At 45.2% G+C, this 24,473-nt stretch overlaps 2 pseudogenes; both read right to left on the bottom strand.

The window, feature by feature from the left end:
- Positions 1–10,404: 10,404 nt before the first annotated feature.
- On the bottom strand, positions 10,405–10,505 carry LOC122916646 (annotated as a pseudogene).
- A 13,190-nt stretch (positions 10,506–23,695) lies between these two features.
- Positions 23,696–23,942, bottom strand: LOC122915362 (annotated as a pseudogene).
- Positions 23,943–24,473: the final 531 nt, after the last annotated feature.

Below are 24,473 nucleotides of genomic sequence, written 5' to 3'. Positions count from 1 at the left end.
TCCTTGCTTTGTTCCTGAGTTTAGATAGAGAGCATTCAGTTCAGTCTTTCCTCATTAAGTAAGTTAGCCATAGATTTTTTTTTTAATAGATGTTCTCTATCAAGTTGAGAAAGTTCCTCTCTACTCCTATTTCCTGTTGTTGTTTTTTTAAATCATGAACAGATGATGAGTTCTGTCTTGTGCTTTTACTGATATTAATTGATGTCATGAGTTTTTTCTTCTTTAGATTGTTAACATGGTAGGTTATGTTGATTGGTTTAAAAATATTAAACCAGATTAGCACCCGTGGAATAAGCTCCACTTGATCTTGAAAGAATTACATGGTGTATAATTCTTTATAATTATTGTTGGATTATATTTGTTAATATTTTGTTAAGATTTTAGGGAAAAAAAGGAGAATTTTGCATTTGTATTCGTGAAGGATATGGAGCTGTAGTTTTCTTTGTACTGACTTCATCTGGTTTTGGTATCAAGATAATACAGCTTCATAAAATGAATTGAGGGGTCGCCTGAGTGGTCCAGTTACTTAAGCATCCCATTCTTGGTTTTAGCTCAGGTCTTGATCTCAGGGTCATGAGATTGAGCCCCATGTTGGTCTCCATGCTAGGCAGGGAACCTACTTGGGATTCTCTCTCTCCCTCTCTTTCTGCCCTTCCCTCTGCTTGTGCACTCATGTTCTCTCTCTCTCTCTCTCTCTCTCTCTAAGGAAAAAAAAAGGATTAGAAAATATTCCCTTCTCTTCTATTTTCTGGAAGAGATTGGGTGGAATTGCTGTTAATTCTTTCTTAAAACTTTGATAGAATTCTCCAATGAAATGGGTCTGAAAATTTCTTTCCTGAGAGTTTTTAAATTATGAATTTAATTTCCTTAATAATCTAGGACTATTCAAATTACCTATCTCACATTTAATGAACATGGTAGTTAGTTTGTGTTTTTGTGGGGGGAGAGTGAGCCATCTTATTGAGGATGAATTTGTATGTGTAAAATTATTTGCAGTATTTCCTTATTACGCTCTTAATGTCTGTGTGGTCTACAGTGATATCCCTGTTTCATTCCTGATATTGGTAATTTGTGTCTTTTCTCTATTTTTTCTTTGTCTGTCTTCCTAGAGTTTTGTCAATTTTATCAATCTTTTCAAAGAACTAGCTGTTGCTTTCATTGAATTTCTCTACTTTTCTATTTTCAACTCACTTCTGGTCTTTATTATTTTCTTTCTTTTTTAAAAAAGATCTTATTTAGGGGCACCTGGGTGGCTCAGTGGGTTAAAGCCTCTGCCTTCGGCTCAGGTCATGGTCTCGGGGTCCTGGGATCGAGTTCCGCATCCGGCTCTCTGCTCAGCAGGGAGCCTGCTTCCCCCTCTCTCTCTCCGCCTGCCTCTCTGCCTACTTGTGATCTCTGCCTGTCAAATAAATAAATAAATATTTTAAAAAAATATATCTTATTTATTCATTTGAGAGAGAGAGAGAGAAAGCACAAGCAGGGGGAGCAGCAAAGGTAGAGGGAGGACCAGGCTCCCCACTGAGCAGGGACCCTGATACAGGACTTGATCCCAGGACCCTGAGATCATGACCTGAGTGGAAGGCAGGTGCTTAACCAACTGAGTAACCCAGGCACACCTATTTCCTTCTTTCTGCTTGCTTTGGTTTATTTTGCTCTGCTTTTTTTATATTCTTGAGGCGGGAGCTTTGATGATTGACTTGAGACATTTCTACTTTTCCAATACATGCATTTAGTCCTATGAATTTCCCTCTTAGCACTGCTTTAGCACAAGTTTTAATATGTTATGTTTTTATTTACATTCAGTTCTGTGTTTTTTTCATAATTTCCCTAGCGACTTCCTCTTTGACGTGAGGACTATTTCAACATCTGTTATTTACTTTGTAAGTGTTTGGAAATCTTCGCATTATCCTTCTATTATTGATTTCTAAGTTTGACTCCATTGTGATCAGAGAACACATTCTGTAGGCTTTCAGTTACTTTAAATGTCTTAAGATTTATTTTATTTTGTGAGCAAGGACGTGGTCAATCATGGTATGTGTCCTTTGGGCCCTGGAAGCCAGTGTGTGTTCTGTGGTTACATGCACTATTCTGAGCGTGTCAAGTAGATACCGTGGTTGGTGATATTGTTGAGATCTTCTGTGTCCTTGCTGATTTTCTGTCCACTTGTTCTATCAGTTGTTGAGAGGTATCTTAAAATCTTCCAACTGTAATTATGGATTTGTCTGCCTCTCCTTTCAGTTCTACCGGTTTTGTTTTTGCAAATTTTGGACCTCTGTTGTGTTGTGCATATGCACTTGGGATTGCTTTGTCATCCTGGTGGATTGAGCCTTTCATCATTCCATAGTGGGAAAAAATATATATTAAAAAAAAAAATCAAGGAGAGGGGGGATTCTTTCTTAGTGGCACCTGGGGGTGGACACTAGGCTCCTGGTATGGTTTATGGCTGGGGGATGGAGATGATCAATTTTCTTTTTACATTTAGTATCAGATTGATAAAAATTTAGAAGTGTGATAACTGCTGGCTATCTGTTGGTGAGGCAGTAGGGAAGCAGGCCTCTCATACATCGTACATTGGCCCAACTTTTTTTTTTTTTTTTAAGATTTTATTTATTTATTTGACAGAGAGAAACAGAGAGATAGTGAACAGAAGCAGGGGAGTGGGAGAGGGAGAAGCAGGCTTCCTGCTGAGCAGGGAGCCCAATGCAGGGTTGGATCCCAGGACCCTGGGATCATGACCCGACCAAAGGCAGCCACCCAGTGACTGAGCCGCCCAAGGGCCCCTGGCCCAGCTTTAAAGAGGAACATTCCAGGAACAAGATCACAAACTCACATGCCCTTTGACCAAACAGTTCCACTTCTTAGGAATTTATCCCAAAGACGTGCGAGCAAAACGACACTAAGAGCAAAAGATTGCAAACAGTCGAAATGTCCTTCTGTAGACTTGCTTAATAAATAAAGGTCCCATCCAAATGGTGGATTACTGAAGTGCCACCACTTCTTAAAAAGGAAGGCGTTTATCTATTCTTACATAATGTTCCATCATCAAGATAAAATGTTAAGTGAAGAAAAAGAAAGCATAGGGCAGGACAGTGTGTCCAGTATGTCATTATTTGTCTAAGAGGGAAAAAAAACACAAACAAGTATTTGCCTATATATGTAAAAAAAAAAAAAAAAATCAGGCTGAATGCACAAGTGCTTCCTAGAGGGTCACCCACTCAGGTGCACTCTGCTCAAGGCCACAGTGGACAAAATATTGTCAGATGGGCCTTCTCCCCCCACCCCCCACCCCCAGGCACCAGCCTTGGGCTCTGCAGAGGCTGCGGGGTAACCCTAAATAATAGGCAGAGACAGGCCAGTCCCTGTGGCCAGCCACATTGTCTGCCCTTTGAACCTACCCTTTGGGTGTTTGCTTTTGCAGTCACTTAGGCCTCCAGCTTGGAAAGTGGAGAGGGGTGGAGACAGAAGGAGCCCTCCCATTGGCCAGAGGGCCCTCTGGTTTGCCCAAGCTCCCGGGACCAGCACTTAGATTGTGAATTAATTGGGAGGCTGCCAGATGGGGGATTGGGGTCCAGATCCCGAGGATGCCTGTCGATGAGGATGAGATGGAATAATGCAGCTCTGGAATAATGCCTCTGTCACTGCTCCACGCCTATCGGGGTGTCTCCCCACCTTCCCAACTCCTTCCACAACCTCCTTCCAAGCCCTCTCAGATTTGACTTGTCCCTCGGGTGGGCCTTGATGTCCCTGCTGGGCATTGGGTACTGAAGTGGGGGATTTCTTGGAGAGTTTGGAATAGGACTCCCCCAGACTCCCTCAATCTTCTCGTCCTAGACTGCTGCATCGGAGGTGGTGAGGGGGCCTATGAGAGTCCCAGGAGCTGGCTGTCACCACCCGCAGACCCGCTTCTCCCCTTGGAGGCACCCTCAGACTCAAATGGGGGTGTATGCTACTGGGTATCATTATGTCAAAATCATCCGATCATGTGTCTGACTGTCCCACTGCTTCTAGAGGCGTCACGAATGTATCTGGTTTTGCCCACCACTGTGTTCCCAATGTCCAGCTCAGGGTCTGGCACACAGAAGGCACCCAGCATTTGTGGAATGAATTAACGCTCTCAGATGTAGGCCCCAGAACCCAGCTTGTGGTGTCTCTTGGCTTCAGCCCACAGACCTGGCTATCCTTGGTTGGGGGGCAGGGTGGACCAGGAACTCTGCAAATCCAGGTCTCAAATGTCCCCCAGTTGAAGCGGGAGCCTTCCCCTGAGGGGGGCTGGATATTTTCTTCGGTCAAGAAACGTTTTCTTGACAGCTGAGTAAGAAAACATTTCTCTTTCTTTCTTTCTTTCTTTTTTTTAAAGATTTTATTTATTTCTTTGACAGAGAGAGAGAGATTACAAGTAGGCAGAGCAGCACAGAGAGAGTGAGGGGAAGCAGGCTCCCTGCTGAGCAGAGAGCTTGATGCGGGGCTCAATCCCAGGACCCTGGGATCATGACCTGAGCTGAAGGCAGAGACTCAACCCACTGAGCCACCCAGGCGCCCCAAGAAAACATTTCTTGTTCCAAGAAAACATCCAGCCATCAAAACGAATGCATTCTTGGGCCACCTGAGTGCCCAGTCACTAAGCATCTGCCCTCTACTCAGGTCATGATCCCAGGATCCTGGGATGGAACCCACACTGGTTCTCCTGCTCAGCGGGAGGCCTGCTTCTCCGTCTCCCACTCCCCCTGCTTGTGTTCCTTCTTTCACTGTGTTTCTCTCCGTCAAATAAATAAAATCTTTTTTTAAAAAATGCAATCTTGCCATTTGCAATGACATGGATGGAACTAGAGGGTATTATAAGCAAAATAAGTCAGGGGAGGATAAAAACCATATGATTTCACTCCTGTGTGGAATTTAAGAAACAAGACAGATAAATATAGGGGAAGGGAAAGAAAAATGAAGTAAGATGAAAACAGAGAGGGAGGCAAACCATAAGAAACTCAACTATGGGAAGCAAACTGAGGGTTGCTGGAGGGCAGGCGGGTGGGGGGATGAGGTAACCAGCTAATGGTCATTAAGGAGAGCTCTCGAAGTAATGAGCCCTGCGTGATGTATACTACTCATGACTCACTGGATTTCACCTCTGAAATTTATAATATAGTATACGTTAGTTAAATTGAACTTAGATAAAAAAAATTTTTAATACATTTTCTTGACTAGAAAATAACTAAATATTTTTTCTTGACTAAAAAAAATTTTTTTAATGTTTTCTTGTGAAAAATTAAAATCTAAAAATAAATAAATAAATAAATAAATGTTTTCTTGACTCTAACATACTAGAGTCTGGGCTTCCACGATCCTTTTATTCCAGCATTTACTGAGAATCTAGTCCAGGGATCCTAGGAATCCAATGGTCTGGGATGCTGCCACTCCCTTTCATTTCTCAGATGAGTCCTTCCCTCCTGAAGAGACAGACATTGTCTAAATAATCACACAGAAGAATGCAAAATGAATAGGGTTTGCTCTGAGAACTTGTGACGGCGGCCTGGCTCAGTCCGCATCCTAAAAGGCGATCTGAGGAAGGAGGAGTCCAGCAGACAAAAGGGGGCGGGGAGAGGCAGCCTAAGCTCCCCAGATGTAGAAACCCCCTCCTCCCAGCTGCCCCTTTGCGGGCAGTCCTGACAGCATCTGCCTCCTCTGAGGTCAGCGACTAGTCTGAGGGAGCCGACCTTTACCCCATACTTCCAGGAGAGGGCACCCTGTTCCTAGCTTTGGCTTCCTCCTCCCTCAGTCCGGTGATCTCCTAAACCTCCCAGCTGCCCTAGGAGGCAAAATACAGGGTATTGTAGGAGAAACTAAGGCTCAGAGAATTTTGACGGATATAGTTTGTAGTCTGTTGACATGTTTTGAGGGTTTTTAGCCTTTGGAAGTATCTGCTGTGGGGGTCGATAGTGACATTCAGTATAATGATACTGGCTGACATTTGCTAACTACTTCCTTTCCCCCACCCTACAGGTTAGATGCTGCAATATACCTATATTACAGATGAAAAAACTGAGGCTTCCAGTGGTCACCTGGCCCAAAGTTAGAAGCACTGATGACATCTGACTCTTGGACCCCTGCTGGTAAGCACTGTGCTATTCTGTTTTCCCATGATGCTCTTCCTGATTTACCCCTCCCCCCTCCACATTCCGGGCGTGCCAGATACCGTGTGTGTTTACACATAAATGCAACCATATAAACCCTCACACCCATATTCTTTCACATATATACGTTTTTCCCACCATCACACACAGATACACGCCCCCACACACACATATTCTCACTCATTCACAGGCACACACATTCACACACTGTCACATACTCACATATATTCAGACACACATTTACACACAGTTAAGTGTTAGCCAAGGATGGGTCCTTGACCTGTTTTAGCTGCCAGAGCCCTGGGGCCCAAGGTTCACTCAGTGATTGGGGAGCTGCCTGTGACACCCCTCCCCTCCTCTTCCCTTCCCTTTATTCCAGAAACACTGCTGGACCCCCCACCCAAGGGCAGACTACTGGGGAACATGGATGACTCGGGCCTGGCTCCTGCCCTTCAGGAACTTCCTAGCTCAGGGTCCAAAGACTCACCAAGAACCACCACATAGACCATCAATGTTCAGGCACATTTGAGCAAAGGGTCCAGAGGGGAGGGAAGCAATGATGCACCAGCCTGGGGGCTGTGGAGGTTTCTCAGAGGCAGCTGTGCCCACCTGGGTCTAGAAAGAGCCAGGCAGAGAAGGCAGAAAGAGACCTGCTCCAGCATGGAAATGTTAGCAAAGTCATGACAGAGTAAAAGAGTGGGGGAAACAGCAGTTGACATCATGAACTCTTTCAAACTTTCCATGTCGATGATCCTATTTAACCCCCTCAACAATCCTATGGGATAATAATCATTATTAACTGCATTTTATAGATAAGAAAACTGAGGGTCAGGAAAACCCAGTTGGTAAAGCTGCAGAGCCAGGATCTGAACCCAGTTCCACCCAGCCCCAAGGTGCAGACTCACGGCACCAGGTTTCTGCTGCTTTGGCTATGATCACTTCTGCTTCCCACACATAGACGCCCTTCCTCTCTCTCCTCTGCCACTGTAGGGGGCCCTGACAGGTGCAACAATATAGTGTCCCCCTCCTCACGCCCTTCAAAATTCATCTAAGTATTCTGGTGCCTCCCGCCCAAGAAGAACTTTCCGGTAGTGTGCCCTTAGAAACCACACTGTGTTGTTTTCGTTTTGTCAAACAGCTTTGTAAAGTGTGTTATAACCACCTCCACCCCCCCAGTATAAAGTCTGAATTAGTTGCCAATTTTTTTAAAATTGGGAGAGTTCCAATGGAAATCCATATTTCTAGGTTCTCTTGAAAAATGATCAGGTCTGGCAAGTGAGCGTATGTTGTCCTATAGCCCTGGGTGGGCAAGCCGGGTGTTAACTGCCCTCTTTAGATGGTGTTTAAGTTCTCCAGGCCAACATCCATCCCTGCCCCTGGTCCACTTCAGTTGTTCTGACAGTCTGGTGTCTGGCTCACTTTTCTCAACGATCCAGGATCATCCCAATGATCACTGGTTGCCAGTCTCATTGGCACAGTGGCCACTGAGTTGTTTGCCCCTACGCTAGATGTCCCCGCATTGCAAGACTTCCTGTGTTGCTTATAATGTACCTATCTTCCAGTTGCCCCCGGGATCTGAAAATGCAAGCATTAAAAATAACCCCTTAGGAGTGCCCGGCTGGCACAGTCAGTAGAGTGTGCGATTCTTGATCTCGGAGTTGTGAGTTCAAGCCCCAAATTGGGTGTGCAGACTACTTAATAAAATCTTTATAAAAAATAATAATAACCTCTGAAACTCAAGCTTCCCTGGGCCTTGGGTCCTTGTAGCCTCCCTTTGAGGTGGACAGAGCTGGAATTATTACGCATTTGACAGAAGAGTAAACAGGGATAAGGTCTTGCCGGAAGCATCCTGGAGTCAGCAGGGGATAAAAGCCTGGGGCTTTAAAGCTCCCGGCCAGATAGGGAGTTTGACGCAGCAGCGGTCATGTGATGTGAGGATCAAATGATAAAGATTGTGCTCTGAGATCCTGGCTCCTGGGGGTGGAAGAGGAGGGTCCAGAGGGAGGACAGAGAGCTTGGCACCCCTGCCCCATGGCGGTCTGAAGCTAAATGTTGGTCAGTCTCTGCCAGTTTTCTACTTCTGCATAGCAACGCCCGCCCCCATGCTTAGTGGCATGTAACAACAGTAATCATTACTACTGCCTTTTGGTTTGGGGGTTAATGGAGCTCAGCTGGGCAGTTCTTGGTCTTTGTTTCTTTCGCAGTTGTGGTTAGGTAGTGGTTGGTCTGGTGTCATCTTTTAAGATGACGTGGCTGCCAGTGGGTGCAGGCTGTCAGCTGGGACCTCGGTGAGGCTGTCAGGAGGAAACCTGCACATGGGCTCCGGAGCCCTTATGGCCTGGGCTTCCTCCTAGCATGGTAGCTGGGCTCCCCGGGGGAGTGTCCCAAGAAAGAACCGGGCAGGATTGGTGTCACCTTTTATTTTTTTTTTTTAACTGTTTCTTTTTGTGTTGTTTTTTAAAGATTTTACCCATTTATTTGAAAGAGAGAGGACAAGCAGTGGGGCAGGGGCAAAGGGGAAATGAGAAACAGAGTGATCCCTGACTTACTTTTCTCACCAGCCCAGGATCATCCCAATGAAACTCCCCACTGAGCAGGGAGCACATCATGGGGCTCATCCCAGGATCCCAAGATCATGACCTGAACCAAAGGCAGACACCCAACTGACTGAGCCACCCAAGCACCCTTTTTTAACTATTCTTTAAAAAAAAATTTTTTTTCTAGCTTTATGGAGGTGTAATTGACATACAACATTGTGTAAAGTATACAGGGGTACCTGGGTGGCTCAGTTGGTTAAGCATTTGCCTTAAGCTTCTCCCTCTCCCTCCTTCTCCCTCTCCCTCTGCCTGCCACTTCCCCTACTTATGCGCACTCTCTCTCCGTCAAATAAATAAATAAAATCTTTAAAAAAAATAAAGTGTACAATGTGATGATTTGACAATCATATGTATTGTGAAAATCTGAATACAATAAAGTTAGGTAACTATATAGCTATCATTCACCTCACATAATTATCAGTAATTTTTTTTCTTGTGGTGTTAATGGTGGTGATGAGAACCTTTAAGATCTACTCTCTTAGCAACTTTCAAGTATACCATATAGTACTGCTAGCTATAGTCACCATCTTTTTTTAAAATTATTTTTATTTATTTGACAGAGAGAGACACAGCAGGAGAGGAAACACAAGCAGGGGGATTGGGGGAGGGAGAAACAGGCTTCCCATTGAACAGGGAGCCCGATGCAGGGCTCAGTCCCAGTTCATGACCTGAACTGAAGGCAGACGCTTAACAACTGAGCCCCCCAGACGCTCTGAGTTTCATTTCCTCATCTATAAAATGAGACTAAAAATAACACCTGTTTCGTGTGATTTCTCTGAGGATTGCAGGAGTCAAGGTCCCAAAGGTCCAAAGGCCAGGTACCTGGCACATGGCCAATGTTCAGTCACTATCACTGTCATCATGCCAAGCTCTAACGAGTGGGGGTCACCACCCAGGCCATTGCCTATTTATATGTGTATGAGGAAGCCTGGAGGTATGTTCAAGGATGCATATGTGTGCATGGACCCACATGCCCAGAGGAGCTGAATGAGTGTGTACGTGTGTCAGTATGAGGACTTACCTAGGTGGGACCTTGAGTGCAGGCCTGCCCACACACGGGGGCACCTGCAGGACTATCGGAGTGTGTGAGTGTGTGAGACAGGGGAGTGAGAATGACTGAGGGGGAGTGTGTGTTCCCAGCTGCACACAATTAGTAATGGATGGGGGCAGATGGAGCCATGAAGATCCATGAGAGTGTGGGATATGGCCAAGCGTGTGTGTTAGATCGTGTGTGCCTATGTACGTGAGCCCGGGTGTTTTCTGAATGGTATCTGTCCGTGCTTGATGCTTGGGAAAAAATGAGAAGATGTAGAAACAAAGAATGCTTTCAAACCTTCCTAAGGATGTTTGAATCAAATGAACCCTTGGGGACTGTGACCAGTTGGGAAGACTAGGCAAGCCAGGTGGAGGAGGGTGGTTTGAAAGGCTTTTCTGAGGTTCCTAATCACACTTGGGCTGAGAACCAGGGACCCTGTTAGGGCCAACAGCTTCCCCCACACAGTTGTCTCTTCAGCTTGGATGACAGATTCACACCTGGGCCTTCTTCCTCTTCATTCCCACCACTATTAGTAGATCATTTGTTCATTCATTCAAAACATTTTTTTAGTCAACTAGTTTATTCTTTTTTTGTTTTAATTTTAATTCTAATTAATCAATTTTAATTTGTACGTTAGTTAACATACAAATGTATGAAGCACTTCATGATTGTGCTTGTCAACCTTGCAGGGGCCATGCTAGTCTTCTCCATATTATTCCAGTCTTAGTCTATGTGCTTTCAAAGCGAGCCAGTCATTCAGATTTTTATTGGATACCAGGGCACCTGGGTGGCTCAGTCATTAACCATCTGCCTTCAGCTCAGGTCATGATCCCAGAGTCCTGGGATTGAGCCCCGCATCGGGCTCCCTGCTCTGCGGGAAGCCTGCTTCTCCCTCTCCCACTCCCCTTGCTTGTGTTCCCTCTCTTGCTGTCTTTCTCTCTCTTTCAAATTAATAAATAAAACCTTTTAATAATTTTTAAAAGATTTTATTTATTTATTTGACAGAGAGAGATCACAAGCAGGCAGAGAGGCAGGCAGAGAGAGAGGAAGGAAAGCAGGCTCCCTGCTGAGCAGAGAGCTCGATGCGGGACTCGATCCCAGGACCCTGAGATCATGACCTCAGCCAAAGGCAGAGGTTTTAACCCACTGAGCCACCAGGTGCCCCCAAAATCTTTTTTTTTTTTTTTAATGTTCAAACATTTACTAAATATTTACTCTGGACCAGGAACTTTGCTAGAGGCTGGGGGTAAAGCCCCCTGCCCTAGAGAAGCCAGTGTCTTAGTTGGAGGGGATATTATATATAGAAACACATATATCATGGACAAATGTCACATCAAGTGGTGGTGAGGGCCATAAAAAAAAATCAGAGAGATGGGACTTGGGAGGTGGGAGATCCAGAGAGGAAATCAGGGAGGCCTGTTTGGGGAGCAGAGAACTGAGTGTCAAGGGGAAAACAAATATTTTAGACAAAGGAAATAGCAAACACCAAGACCTTAGGTGAGAATGAATCTGGTACATTCCAGGAATGAGGAGGAGACCCGTGAGGCTGCAGTGAAATGAACTAGGAGCAGAGGGCAGGAAATTGGGTCATAAAGCTGCCAGGAGATGAAGAATCATGAGCTTCAAGAGGGAAGGCGGACTCTCTCTCCTTCCTTCCCATTGCCTTCTCTGCCACCTTCCTGCAGCTGCTGTGTCAGCTTACCGTGGACTGGTGGTATAAAACAAATGAAATTCTTTCTTGCAGAGTTATGGAGACCAGAGTCCAAAATCAAGGTGTCAGCCTGGCCACACTCCCTCTGAAAGCTCTAGGAGAGAAAATGCTTTCTTGCTTCTTCCGGATTCTGGTGGCTCTTTGGAGTTCACTCGTTTATGGCCACATCCCTCCAATCTGTCTCCATCTTCCCATGGCCTCCTCTTCTCTCTGTGTCTCTTCCGACTTCTTGTCTCTTCTGAGGATTCTTATCATTGGATTTAGGATTCAGGGTCCATCCAGATAAACTCATCACGAGATCCTTAATTGAATTGCACCTGCAATTTACAGGTTCTGGAGCAAGGACATAGGTATATCTTTTGAGGGGCCACTGTTCAACGCACCGCACTTCATTTTTCTAGGATCTAAGGCAGATCAAGGGGCCTCTGTGGATATCAGTTTCCACCTTTATAGAAGAGGACAATGGCATGGATTCCTAAGGTTGTCAAGAGGGAAAGTTGAAGTCATGAATAAAAAGGTGCCCCAGATATGTAGGTGCTCCATATTGAATTGTTACTATTGGGGGTGTGTCCCCATGAAATCAGTCACTTTATCAAGTTTCTTGAGCTTCTATTGAGTGTAGAGCCTCTGCTAGGCACCATGGGAGTTGAAAAGCAAGGGGCAGGCCCAACATCAGGTCCCCCTCCCAATGCTGCTCTGGTTGGCAAAAAGTACCCGCCACCCTCACCTTTTGTGATGGTTAATTTTATGTGCCAACTTGATTGGGCCACAGGGTGTCCAAATTAAACATTCTTTCTGGGTGTCTTGTGTGTTTCCATGTGAGAGTAGCATTTGAATCAGTGGACTCGGTAAAGGACATTGTCTTCCCCAATGTGAGTAGGCATCATGCAATTCACTGAGGGCCTGAATGGAACAAAAGGTGGAGGATGGGAGGGTTTATTCCCTTCCAGATGGCTTGTTTGAGCTGGACATTGATCTTCTCCTGCCCTTGGACAGAATTATACCACCAGGTTTCCTGGGTCTCCAGCTTGAGGATGGTAGGTCATGAGGCTTTGCCCCTGTAATCATGTGAGTCAATTCCTCAAGTAAATTTCGCTCTCTCTTTTTTAACATGGACGAATCTTGGTACTAAATTGAGTGAAAGAAGCCAAACAAAAAAAGAGTACATGTTGCATAACTCCACTTGTATGAAGTTCAAGAGCAAGCAAAACTAATGTACGTTTGTAGAAAATAGGACAGTTGTTACTTTGGCAGAGGGACTGAGGACTCTTAACTGGGAAGGGACATGAAGGAGTCATCTAGTGGTCTGGAAACAGTCTGGGTAGAGGTTACATGGTTTTGAACAAAAGTAAAAATTCATGAAGCTGGATACTTAGGACAGGTGTATTTTATTTACTTAAATGTACTGTGTTATATTTCCATCACAACATTAATAAGTCTGCCAAAACCAAATGCTGACAACAGTGAGGAGTACTAGGAAAAGTAGATACACATAACCTCTTGGGGAGCCAATTAACAGTAACTTGCCAAGTTGAAGCTGTGCATGCCTACCAATTCCATTCCCAAGTCTATACCCAAGAGAATATCACACATGTGCTCAAGAAGACGTGTACAACATTGTTTATTGCATCATTGTTTGTAAATGTGATGTATTAGAAACAACCTGAACGTCCATCAACAGGATAATAAGATGTGCTATACTCTTGTAATGTAATTACACATACTAGATGGGTTAGAGAGAAGAGGTAGAGAATCATAGGTGGTAGATCTAGAAGGGCCTCAGAGATCAAGCCCATGCTCTCTTTTAGCCATAATGAAACTGAGGCCCAGAGAGGCTGACTGATTTGTCCAGGGTCACACAGCAAATTAATGAACAAGTCAGGTGAGGCTTAGATTTTCTTACTCCCAATCCAGTTCTCATCCTTAGGTATAGAAAAGGAAATTTGTTATAATCACTGTTCAGGGAGCTTTCCTGGGGGTAGGAGGCAGTTCCACACATGGGGAAGTAAGCACAATCATGGTTTGGGTATAGGGACCCTCTCCCACAGAGATATCCTATGGCCAGCTGCCCCATCACAAATCTTGTGATACCTTCACCACTTTCTTGAGACCAGGCCAGGATTACTCAGGGACCCTTAGCAGGTGCAGCCACCAAAGGGAGTTGGGGGAGAATGAATATATGGATGCCAAGCTCTTCCTTGAGTACTCTCATCCCATCAGGATCTAAACTCAGTTCCCACCCTGGGCCCACCCCCTCCCTGCCCATAGCACTCCCCCACTCAGCCATTCTGTCACTCCTTGCTGCCTCAGGCTTCCCTATCCCTGGTCCTACCTACATGGGTGCTTGTCTTAGATGTTTCCTCTGCGGCTTCAGAACCTCTTTTTCTATACAAAACACACTTCTTGACCTTCCCAGAATGTTTCCTTTCAGGGCTGCTCTACTAGAGTAAATGGGAGGGGGGCTGATTTGAGGTTGACTTTAGTTGGAGGAAGGATACTTTGTAAAATTTGTCCTGAAAGATAGACTGATCTTTACAGAGGTCCTTATGGCAGCCTTGTTTCCCCTTCTGAGCCTTCAGGAAGGGTACCATGTCCCCAAGGGTCCTGTCAAGCAAAGGTCTCTCATTTCCTGTCAACTCCATGCATCTCAGAATCTTCTCCATTCCCGAATGCTCCTTGCACATTGTTGCTTCAGTTGAACTGCCTGAGCCTCCCTTTGCTTAGATGCAGAGTGGAGATAGTAAAAGTATTGCCAAAGAATGCTCTTGGTTGCAAGTCATAGAAAACTGAACCAATAGTAAGTTAGGGGACTTTGTTTTACATGAAGTCTCAACACAGGGAGCTGCTTGGGTTGTTTCACTGGCTTAATGATGTCATGGCCAGGGTTTCTGTGATTCTGTTGGCCTTTTTGTCGTGTTGTAGCCTCATGGAATATATTGTTCCATGGATGACATCAGGTCCATGTGCCCGGTAGAAAAAAGAAAGTAAAGGAAAGGAATGAAGGGAGAGGAACTCTTCTTAGAAAGTCTACGTACTACCAGAAGTTTTACCCAGTGGATTCTCTTCTGTCTCATTGGCCAGAATTATACCCAGCACTCCCCTTAGCTAGAAGGTAGCTAGAGAGGAGACTATTGATGAGGCCAGTCACTAATCAACAGTATCCACACACACAAATTCATCTCTTGGGGTGATATGAGGTTGAGAAGAGCATAGTGCCACCAGAATAGTGAGAATGTAAAAGGCTGACGATATCAAGTGTTGATAAGAATGTGGAGCAACTAGAACGCTCATACATTATTGGTAAGAGAATAAGTTGGTACAACCCCTTTGGAAACTATTTGGCATTACATACTAAAGCTAAATCTGTATCTCTCTTATGATTCAGCAACACCCCTAGGTTTATATGTCCAAGAAGAGTAAACAGATATATCCAAAAAACATGTGCTTGTGTGATCATGCCAGTCTTCTCTGAAAACAATCCTGATGCCCGTCAACAGCAGAACAGGTCAACTGTGGACTATTCGTACAATGGGACCCTGCATAACAGAAGGAGGAGGGGGAAAGAAGAGGAGGAGAGGAAGAAACACATACACCCAAAGGTGGGATTCAACTCCAGGTAGGGTGACTCCAAATGCTGTGCTTCTTAGAGGAAACAGGATCTCCAACTGGTGGGAAGGTAAATTAGAAAAGCCTTCTTTTTATGTATGTATGTACGTACGTATGTATGTATTTGACAGAAAGAGAGAGAGCGTGTGCTCACAAGCAGGGGAAGAGGCAGAGGGAGAGGGGGAAGCAGGCTCCCTGTTGAGCAAAGAGCCAGATGTGGGGTTTGATCCCAGGGCTCTAGGATCATGACTTGAGCTGAAGGCAGACACTTAACAGGCTGAACCACTCAGGCGCCCCTAGAAAAGCCTTCTTGAGGGAGGTTTGGCAGTATTGTTGCTAAAAATGGAATGGCCTTTGACTCAGCAAGGTCACCATCACAACCAACCCTATGAAACATATCCTGGATATGTGGACAGAAAGAAGCATGTGTGAGGATGTTCTCTTCAGCATTGTTTGTCATGGGGGAAAATAGGAAACAATCCAAATATCCTCCAGTAGGGTACCGGGAGGGTGCTGTTGCATTTAGAAAGGCTCTTAGAGGGGGTGCCTGGGTGGCTCAGTGGGTTGAAGCCTCTGCCTCTGGCTCAGGTCATGATCTCATGGTCCTGGAATCGAGCCCCACATCAGGTTCTCTGCTCAGTGGGGAGCCTGCTTTCCTCTCTATCTCTGCCTGCTGCTCTGCATACTTGTGATCTCTCTCTCTCTGTCAAATAAATAAATAAAGTCTTAGAAAAAAGGCTCTTAGAGATGCAGTGGGTACAGCCTACTTAAAAAACAAAACAAAAACAAAAAACAGCTAGGAGGTGCGCCTGGCTGGTTCAGTTGAAGAGCATATGACTCTTGATCTCAGCATCATGAGTTCAAGCCCCATGTTGGGTGTAGAGATTACTTAAGTAAATATTTTTTAAAATTGTAAAAACTACAAAGAACTGGGAAATCTTTATGTCTTTGTACAGAAAAGATAACTTTAGGTCCTAGGATGAAGTAGGAAAAGCTAGTTGCACAACATTTCTAGTTATTCCTCCCCCTTGGAAAAGTAAAATGATATTTTCCTGTATGTTTATGCCACAGTTCCAGTAAAAACAAGATCTGGAACGATATGGACCACATGTATGTCAGAGTTACCTCTGAGGCAAAGAAGGAATTTTGCTGTTTTATCTGCCACTTAATAGCTATGCGATCTTGGGCAAGTTATAGTGCCTCTCTGTGCCTCAGTTGCCCCATCTTTAAAACGGGGATACACTAGTAGCTAAATGGCTGTAAGGACTAAATGAATTAACACACATGAATCACCTAGAATAGTGCCTGTAGCACAGTGCAAAGAACTGTTAGCTATTACTCATGAAATTAAATTTCTTTTTTTTTTTTTAAAGATTTTATTTATTTATTTGACAGAGAGAAATCACAAGTAGGCAGAGAGGCAGGCAGAGAGAGAGAGAGGGAAGCAGGCTCCCTGCTGAGCAGAGAGCCCGATGCGGGACTCGATCCCAGGACTCTGAGATCATGACCTGAGCCGAAGGCAGTGGCTCAACCCACTGAGCCACCCAGGCGCCCCCATGAAATTAAATTTCTTTTCATTCTTTTGTGCTCTTTCACTCAACTGAAAACTTCTCTGTCTGGGTCAGAAGTGGGGGCTAGCTACACCCTCACAATTCCTTTGGGGTTTTATGCAGAGGAAAAGCTTGAGAAAGTTTGAAGGATTGTACTGGAGACAGAGGGTAAAGAAAGGCTCGTGGGTGGGGGGCAGGAGTGGGCCTAGGAGTGGGACAGTGGAGGAGGGGATGGTTATGGCCAGGCCCAGTCTCCAAGAACAGAGCCTAAGGGACTGCATTTCATCCAATTTGAGACCCATTGTTGTAATATGTGTAACACCATTAACCATTGTTATTTTATTTTGTGTAACACCATGTGCTTTTTACACATACCTCAACTATTACGTGCATCCCAATTTCGAAGATTAAAAGACAAACAGATGTGTATTGTAGACTCATTAAAATATGGGCCCTTAAAGCACTGAAAAATTATGATGATCTCACGCCATTTTTTAATATCCTACAAAACTGTAAAATAAGGAGAACAAGATTTTCCCTCTGATGGTTACTTTGAAGTTTCTTGGGGGAGGGGGTGTAATAGTAAATGTCAAATTCTTTCCTTAAACCATATCTCGTCGTCTTTGTTCATCTGCATGGGCTGAGTCAGCCTGTTGGGTGACCCAGGCCTGCCCCAGGGGAGGGGGGAAGCCACACAACTGAGCTCTTTGAGCTTCTCCCCTGCCTCAAGGGCAGCAGCAGCTGGAAAAGGGCCCGGCTTTATGGGGGAACAATGGTGCCAGCCAGCTGCGGGTGAAGCAGGGCTGAGCAGCCTGGCCTAGCCTGGCCTGGGTCCAAAAAAGTGACCCTTGTACCTAAGGAGTCCACTCCACTTGGGGAAAAGTCTGAGAGATCCAGGGAAAGTGGAGAGGGACTTGCCTCAACACTCCTGGTGAACAACTCCATGCATGAAATCCAGGAATCTCTTAACCAGAGGCATGTAGGGCCCATGGGATGAAACAGTCCCATTGTACAGCTAGGAAATCAAAGGCCTCAAAGGAACTAAAACTTACCCCAGGTCACACAGTAAAGTCAGAAGCAAAGCTGGAGCCAAATCCAGGTTCCCTCTGACTCACCAAGGCCATTGTCAAGTGATGATTTGTGCGATCTTCTATAAACATGCCCAGGTCATGTGGTTTTGACAAAGTGACTGTCTGACACATCAGATATAGTGTCTGACCCATATGATCTATGGAATGAGATCCACACTGATCTGCTCACTGACCTGAAGTATGAGTATCTCCGGGACGGGAGATCTGTGGGCACCTGCCTGCCCCCACTCCTTCAAGCCAGTCTTTACCATTGACATGGTAACTGCCTGAGTTCAAAGCCCACCCCTAATACTTTCCCTGTGCATGACCCTGGGTAAATTACTTTGTCACTGTGATGTCCTTCAGTGGTTTTCACCTCCTGGTCTTTCTTCATACCCTTGTAGAGTCGGTCCCCTCCACTGTGATTAGAACTGACCTGTGTAACTGATGAAGTTCTAGAACCTAGGTGAGGTTCGGGGGGATGTGGAGGGGATCACATTAGATCAATCAGGAGGAAACCTCACACAGGAGTCTTAAGATTGGCAGCTGTCCTGGTGACTTAGGTGGCTGTCCTGTGCCCAAGAGAGACAACTTTGCATAAGAACAGGAATAAAGAGAGGCCATCAAGTTTCTGGGTCTTATTGCCATTCCCGCCAGGGTACTAACTTACAGCCAAAAGGCAGACGCTCTCCTCCCCGCAGAGTAGCCACGGGCTAGAGGATTACAGCCTGAGCAACTGACATGCAAGTGTTCCAATAAGACCATACTCCTTGAAAAGCCCTGAAATGAGAGTAAAGGAAAAGGAGAGAAAGTACTCACCAATTCTGCACCGAAGCTCAGAGTCCAAATGTAAAGACTCACAGCCCCATGTTTGGGCACCATATGATGAAGTTCTAGAACCTAGGTGAGGTTCGGTGGGCTGAGGTCTGGAGCCGATGACCAAGAAAGAATTCTTGAGACATCTTTGGATGCAAAATGGTGGTTTATTAAAGCACGGGGACAGGACCTGTGGGCAGGAAGAGCTGCTGCCCGGGGTTGAGAGGGATGGCAGGTTATGTACTTTGCCGTTGGGGGGGGGTGATGAAGGGATGGGAGGTTTCGATGGAGTTTTCATATGCTAAGTTAACTATTTGCTTATTGTTCTTGGCAGTCAGGGCTGCCTGAGGGATGCTACACAGAGGACTGAGGGGAGGGGGTGGAGAGGGGGGTGTAAGGCGCCAGCTTTTGCTTTGTCTTCAGCCAGCCCCGTGCTCCCTCATCATAACCACTAGGATATTAGAGAAATGATAGCGTGACTTGGGAGGCTAAGCCAGAAAATACATTTCAGCGTCCTCTTTGCTCTCTTGGATCAGTTGCTCTGGGACAAGTTGGCCGCCATGTTGTAAGCGCATTCAAGCAGCCCAATGGCGAGAGCCACATGGCAAGTAACAGATATGACTGCCCACTGATTTGCAAGGTGCTGCCTTGGCACTGGATCCTCCAGCCCTGGTGGACAGCTTGACTGGAAGCCCATGGGGTGCCCCAGTCAAGATTCACCTTGCTAATTTGCTCTTAAATTCTCTGGCCCACAGAAAATGCATGACATAACAAATGATTACTGTGGCTTTCAGCTGTTAAGCTTCAGAATAATTTGTTATGCAGCAATAATGAGTATCGTCACTCATCCTCGGCCTCGCTTTCCTTACCTTTGAACTGCAGATGACAGAAGCACCCGCTGCGAAGAATCACAGGGAGGATTCAGTAGGATGATGCCAGGGAAGGGTCTGGGTCCTGGCGAACACTCGTGGAGAGGCGCCAGCATTGCTGTATTATTTTACAGTCTTTATTCTTCGAGAGCAGAGGTGGATACTGTGTGAGGCAGGGCCGGGAGGAAGGATGCAGTAGCAACACTAGGTATCTTCTTTATCTTCCTGGCCTCTCAGTTCTGACTCTCTATTTGCCTACCCTTTCTGGGGACAGAAGTCCTATGGGAACCTCAGTCTCCTTAGGAGGCAGGGTAGGACCCAGCCACTGCTCCCCCAGCACAGTCTCAGTCTCTGGCGTCCCCACCTTGGTAGCTGATCTAGTGATTTCTTGCTCTTCTGCGAGGAAGCCCTATGCACCGAATTCCCTTCATCTCAGGCCTTTAAGGGATGTTCCCTTACCCTGGCAGCCACACAGCTTTGCTCCTTATTCTATCTCTGAGAACCAAGTTTATTACTATTTTTTTAAGATTTATTTATTGGGGCGCCTGGGTGGCTCAGTGGGTTAAAGCCTCTGCCTTCGGCTCAGGTCATGATCTCAGGGTCCTGGGATCAAGCCCCATATTGGACTCTCTGCTCAGCGGGGAGCCTGCTTCCTCCTCTCTCTCTCTTCCTGCCTCTCTGCCTATTTGTCTGTCAAATAAATAAAATCTTTTTAAAAAAGAGACTACATTATAAGATTTATTTATTTGACAGAGAGAGAGAGGGAGGGAGACAGCGAGAGGGAACACAAGCAGGAGGAGTGGGAGAAGCAGGCTCCCTGCTCAGCCTGATGCGGGGTTCCATCCCAGGATTCTGGCTGAGATCGTGAACTGAGCAGAAGGCAGACCCTTAATGACTGAGCCACCCCGGTGCTCCTGAGAACCAAGTTTACATTTTAACTCTGCTCATGGTTTGCCCTGTGTCGTCAAGTCACTCAACCTCTTGAGTGGTATTCCCTCATCTGACAAACAGAGATAGTGAATTTCGCCTCAGGGTCGTTGGGAGAAGAAAATGAAGCAAGACAGTGAGCTAGGAATACTTTGTTAAGTGGAATTAATAAACTGTAAATATCCCCAAGCCTGCCAGGCGCTGCCCAGCTGCCCAGCTGCCCCGCCCTCCCCACAGCCACACTGTGGTTCTGCCTTGCTCTGGGCTTGAGACCAACCTTTTTTTTAATCAGAGGACTTTTTTTTTTTAAGATTTTATTATTTATTTGTCAGAGACAGAGAGCACAAGCAGGGGGAGCAGCAGGCAGAGGGAGAGGGAGAAGCAGGCTCCCCGCTGAGTAGGGTACCTGACAAGGACCCTGAGATCATGATCTGACGGAAGGCAGATGCTTAATGAACTGAGCCACCCAGATGCCCTAATCAGGGACTTTAAAGAGATTTGATTCTTTAATCAGGGGCTCAGCCGTAAGTTGAAAATGTGCTGTAGTACCATGTTTCCTATGTCAAAGACCAGTTCAAAATAAACTATTTTTAAATCAAAGTACTAAAATCACAATATAAAATATTGACCTTAAATCTGGATGTGCACTGAAATCAGCCTGAGGAGTTCATTTGATGCCCAGACCGCACCTCCAGAAATTTAGATTTAATTATCTAGGGTGGGGCTTGGATGTTGGGATTTTTTTTTTAAGATTTTAGTTATTTGACAGACAGAAATCACAAGTAGGCAGAGAGGCAGGCAGAGAGAGAAGGGGAAGCAAGCTCCCCGCCAAGCAGAGAGCCCGATGCAGGGCTCGATCCCAGGACCTTGGGATCATGACCTCAGCCAAAGGCAGAAGCTTTAACCCACTGAGCCACCCAGGCACCCCAAGACGCTGGGATTTTTATTTATTTTATTTTATTTTTTAAAGATTTTATTTGTTTATTTGACAGACAGAGATCACAAGTAGGCAGAGAGGCAAGCAGAGAGAGAGAGAGAGAGGGAAGCAGGCTCCCTGCTGAGCAGAGAGCCCGACGCGGGACTCGATCCCAGGACCCTGAGATCATGACCTGAGCCGAAGGCAGCGGCTTAACCCACTGAGCCACCCAGGCACCCCAAGACGCTGGGATTTTTAAAAGCTCCCTTGCCTCACTACCCTGAATGAAACAACTGTTTTTTGGGTTTTGTCTTTTTTGCCAGACACCAGGAAATAAAGACAATGCTCCCCGAGAGCCTAGAGATGAACGAGGTGGGATCTATGATTTTCCTGGACTACTATCTTGAGATGGCGTTTTCAGGCTAAATGGTGCAGGGCTCCAAGTGGAGCCCAGCAGCCTCTTTGAGTTGGGGAGACAGAGCTGAGAGTCTGGGAAGACCGGAAGTGTACCAAAGAGGAGAGAGAGAGAATTCTGGAGATCTACTCAAATATTCAGCTGAGTATTCACCAGCACATGCATATGAAGAAATTACCTGAGGACAAGGAAGGAACCAGACCAAAGGATTAGAAGGAACAGTGTTCAGTGCTCCTGATGGGCCAATTCCACCAGCCAGACTGGCAAGCCTCATGATTCATAGGGCATTTGGTAGAATACACAGGCCGTATTGCTTCAGCAGTGGGGAGAAATTAGGCCTAGACTAAGCCCTGTTTTGGTCCTACCTAATCTTAAAAGCAAGACCCTTTAACATTTATGGATTTCTTGGGGTGCCTGGGTGGCTCCGTGGGTTAAGCCTCTTCCTTCAGCTCAGGTCCTGTTCTCAGGGTCGTGGGATCGAGCCCCGCATCGGGCTCTCTGCTCAGCAGGTAACCTGTTTCCCCATCTCTCTCTGCCTGCCTCTCTGCCTACTTGTGATCTCTGTCTGTTAAATAAATAAAATATTTTTTAAAAGATTTATTGATTTCTTCAGTAAACATTTATTGAGTGCCTGTTACATGTGAGACACTGTTCTAGTTGCTGGGATAATAGCAGTGATCAACACAGGCCAAAACCCATGCTCCCATGGAATTTATATTCCAGTGGAGGGAGAATGAGAACAAACATAACAAAATATGACATGTTGCATAGTGATAACTCTGAGAGGTCAAATATAGCAGAAAAGTGAGACAGACAAGGTGTTGTGACAGGGCTTGCAATTTTAAATAACGTAATTGCAAATTTACAGAATGGTCAGGGAAGGACCCTCCAAACAGTTGACATTTGAGCAAAGATCTGAAGAAGGTGAGGGCAGGGAGACACATGGTTATCTGGGTTCCAGGATGTTCTAGCAAAAAAGAACAGAAAGGTGGATGCATGCCTGGGGTTTCTGAGGAATAGCACAGAGCCCAGTGTGTCTAGAATGGTGTAAGGGAGACAGCAGTAGGAGATGATGTCAGAATAAAAATAGCAGGGCCAGACTAAAGAGCCTAATAGGTAAGACACTGGTTTTATGGGATGCTATGAAAGAGTTTCAAGTAAAGGAGTGACTGGAAATGAGTTACATTTATAGGATCATGCTGGTTGCTGGGTTGAGAATAGACTAAAAATGTTGAATCCTCTACTTCCAAGATGTTAGAAGAAATCATTAAGTTTAATAAAGTTTAATAAGCAACTGTGACTATTAAAAAAATAAAAGAAAAAATAAAAAGCAAGATCCACAAGGATGAAACTGTTTCCAAATAAGGGCATCCCAGAACAAAGTCCAAGAATACTCATAAAATTACAAAAATATCCTGCAGCCAACAGGTAACATCCACGATATCTGGCATCCAGGAAAAAAATTTACCAGTCATGCAAAGCAGGAAATAATGAGAAGAAAGAGGAATTGAAACTGACCCAGAACTGACATAGGTATTAAAATTAGCAGAGAAGGGCACTTGGGTGGCTCATTTGGTTAAGCACATCAGGCTTCCCAGCTAGGCAGAAATCTGCTTCTCCCTCTGACATTCTCCCCTCTCATTCTCTCTCTCTCAAATAAATAAATAAAATCTTAAAATAAAAATAATTAGCAGAGAAGATATTAAGGCAGCTATTATAACTGTACTCTACATATCCAAAAAGTTAAGTAGATACGTGGAAGACATAAAAAAAGAAATCAAACCTCTAGAAATGAGTGAGATGTTATTGACTGATTGATTTCTGGGTTGCCTATTTTTAATTTATTTCTTTTAAGACCACCTCCTTGCAATTTCCAAAGAGAAAATACAAAACAAGAAACTGACTTGTTTCAGAAACAGAAACAGTGTGCCAGAGTTTAAAGCATTACTGATAACATTGTTACAGAAGAATGTCCGCTTACTCCAGGGCATTTCAGTATTCCTGAGGCATGAACATGATTTCTCTTTTCCTCCCACTGGGGTGTTCTCCGGTATAAGTCACTGCCCCCGCTCATTGACATATTTCCCATGTAGAAGATAAGGAGCCTGGAATTCATGCTGACAGTTGGAGAAGGCCATTCCCAATCCCATGCCAGAACTAAAGGCTAATGGCCACGTCTTCTTTTAAAGAAGGTTAAGTGAGAAAACAAGTCTTACTCATAAACTAGTCCCTGTTTTCACTGACCACATCCTTCATGCACTGATCACACTTCCAACCCAGCTCTGAATCCCAGGGGTTTCTCATCCCCAGCTCCAGGTTTCCTTAAGGTTGGTGGGGGGGCATGTTGCCCGTGCTCCTGGGATGAGTGAGATTTTAAAATACACTCGGGGCACCTGGGTGGCTCAGTTGTTAAGCATTTGCCTTCAATTCAGGTCATGATCCCAGGATACTTGGATCGAGCCCCACATCGGGCTCCCAGCTCGGAGGGAAGCCTGCTTCTTCCTCTCCCACTCCCCCTGATTGTGTTCCCTCTCTCACTGTCTCTCTCTCTCTCTCTGTCAAATAATAAATAAAATCTTTAAAAAAATAAAAATAAAATACACTGAATGCAGGGAGCCTGGCTGGCTCAGTTGTTGTAGTAGGTGACTCTTGGTCTTGGGGTTGTGATATGGGACTCTACATTGGGTGTAGTGATTACATAAAAATACAAAAAAAGTTTTTTAAAAATAAAACAAAAAATTAAATACACTGGATGGGATTAACGGCATATTAGACATTACAGTACAGAAGAAAATATGTAGGGATAAGTATGGTAAAGAATATGAAATATCTCTG

This window comes from Neovison vison, chromosome 8 (assembly GCF_020171115.1).
Source record: "Neovison vison isolate M4711 chromosome 8, ASM_NN_V1, whole genome shotgun sequence".
Classification (NCBI taxonomy): Eukaryota; Metazoa; Chordata; class Mammalia; order Carnivora; family Mustelidae; genus Neogale; species Neogale vison.
This window is presented reverse-complemented; position numbering and strand designations above follow the sequence as displayed.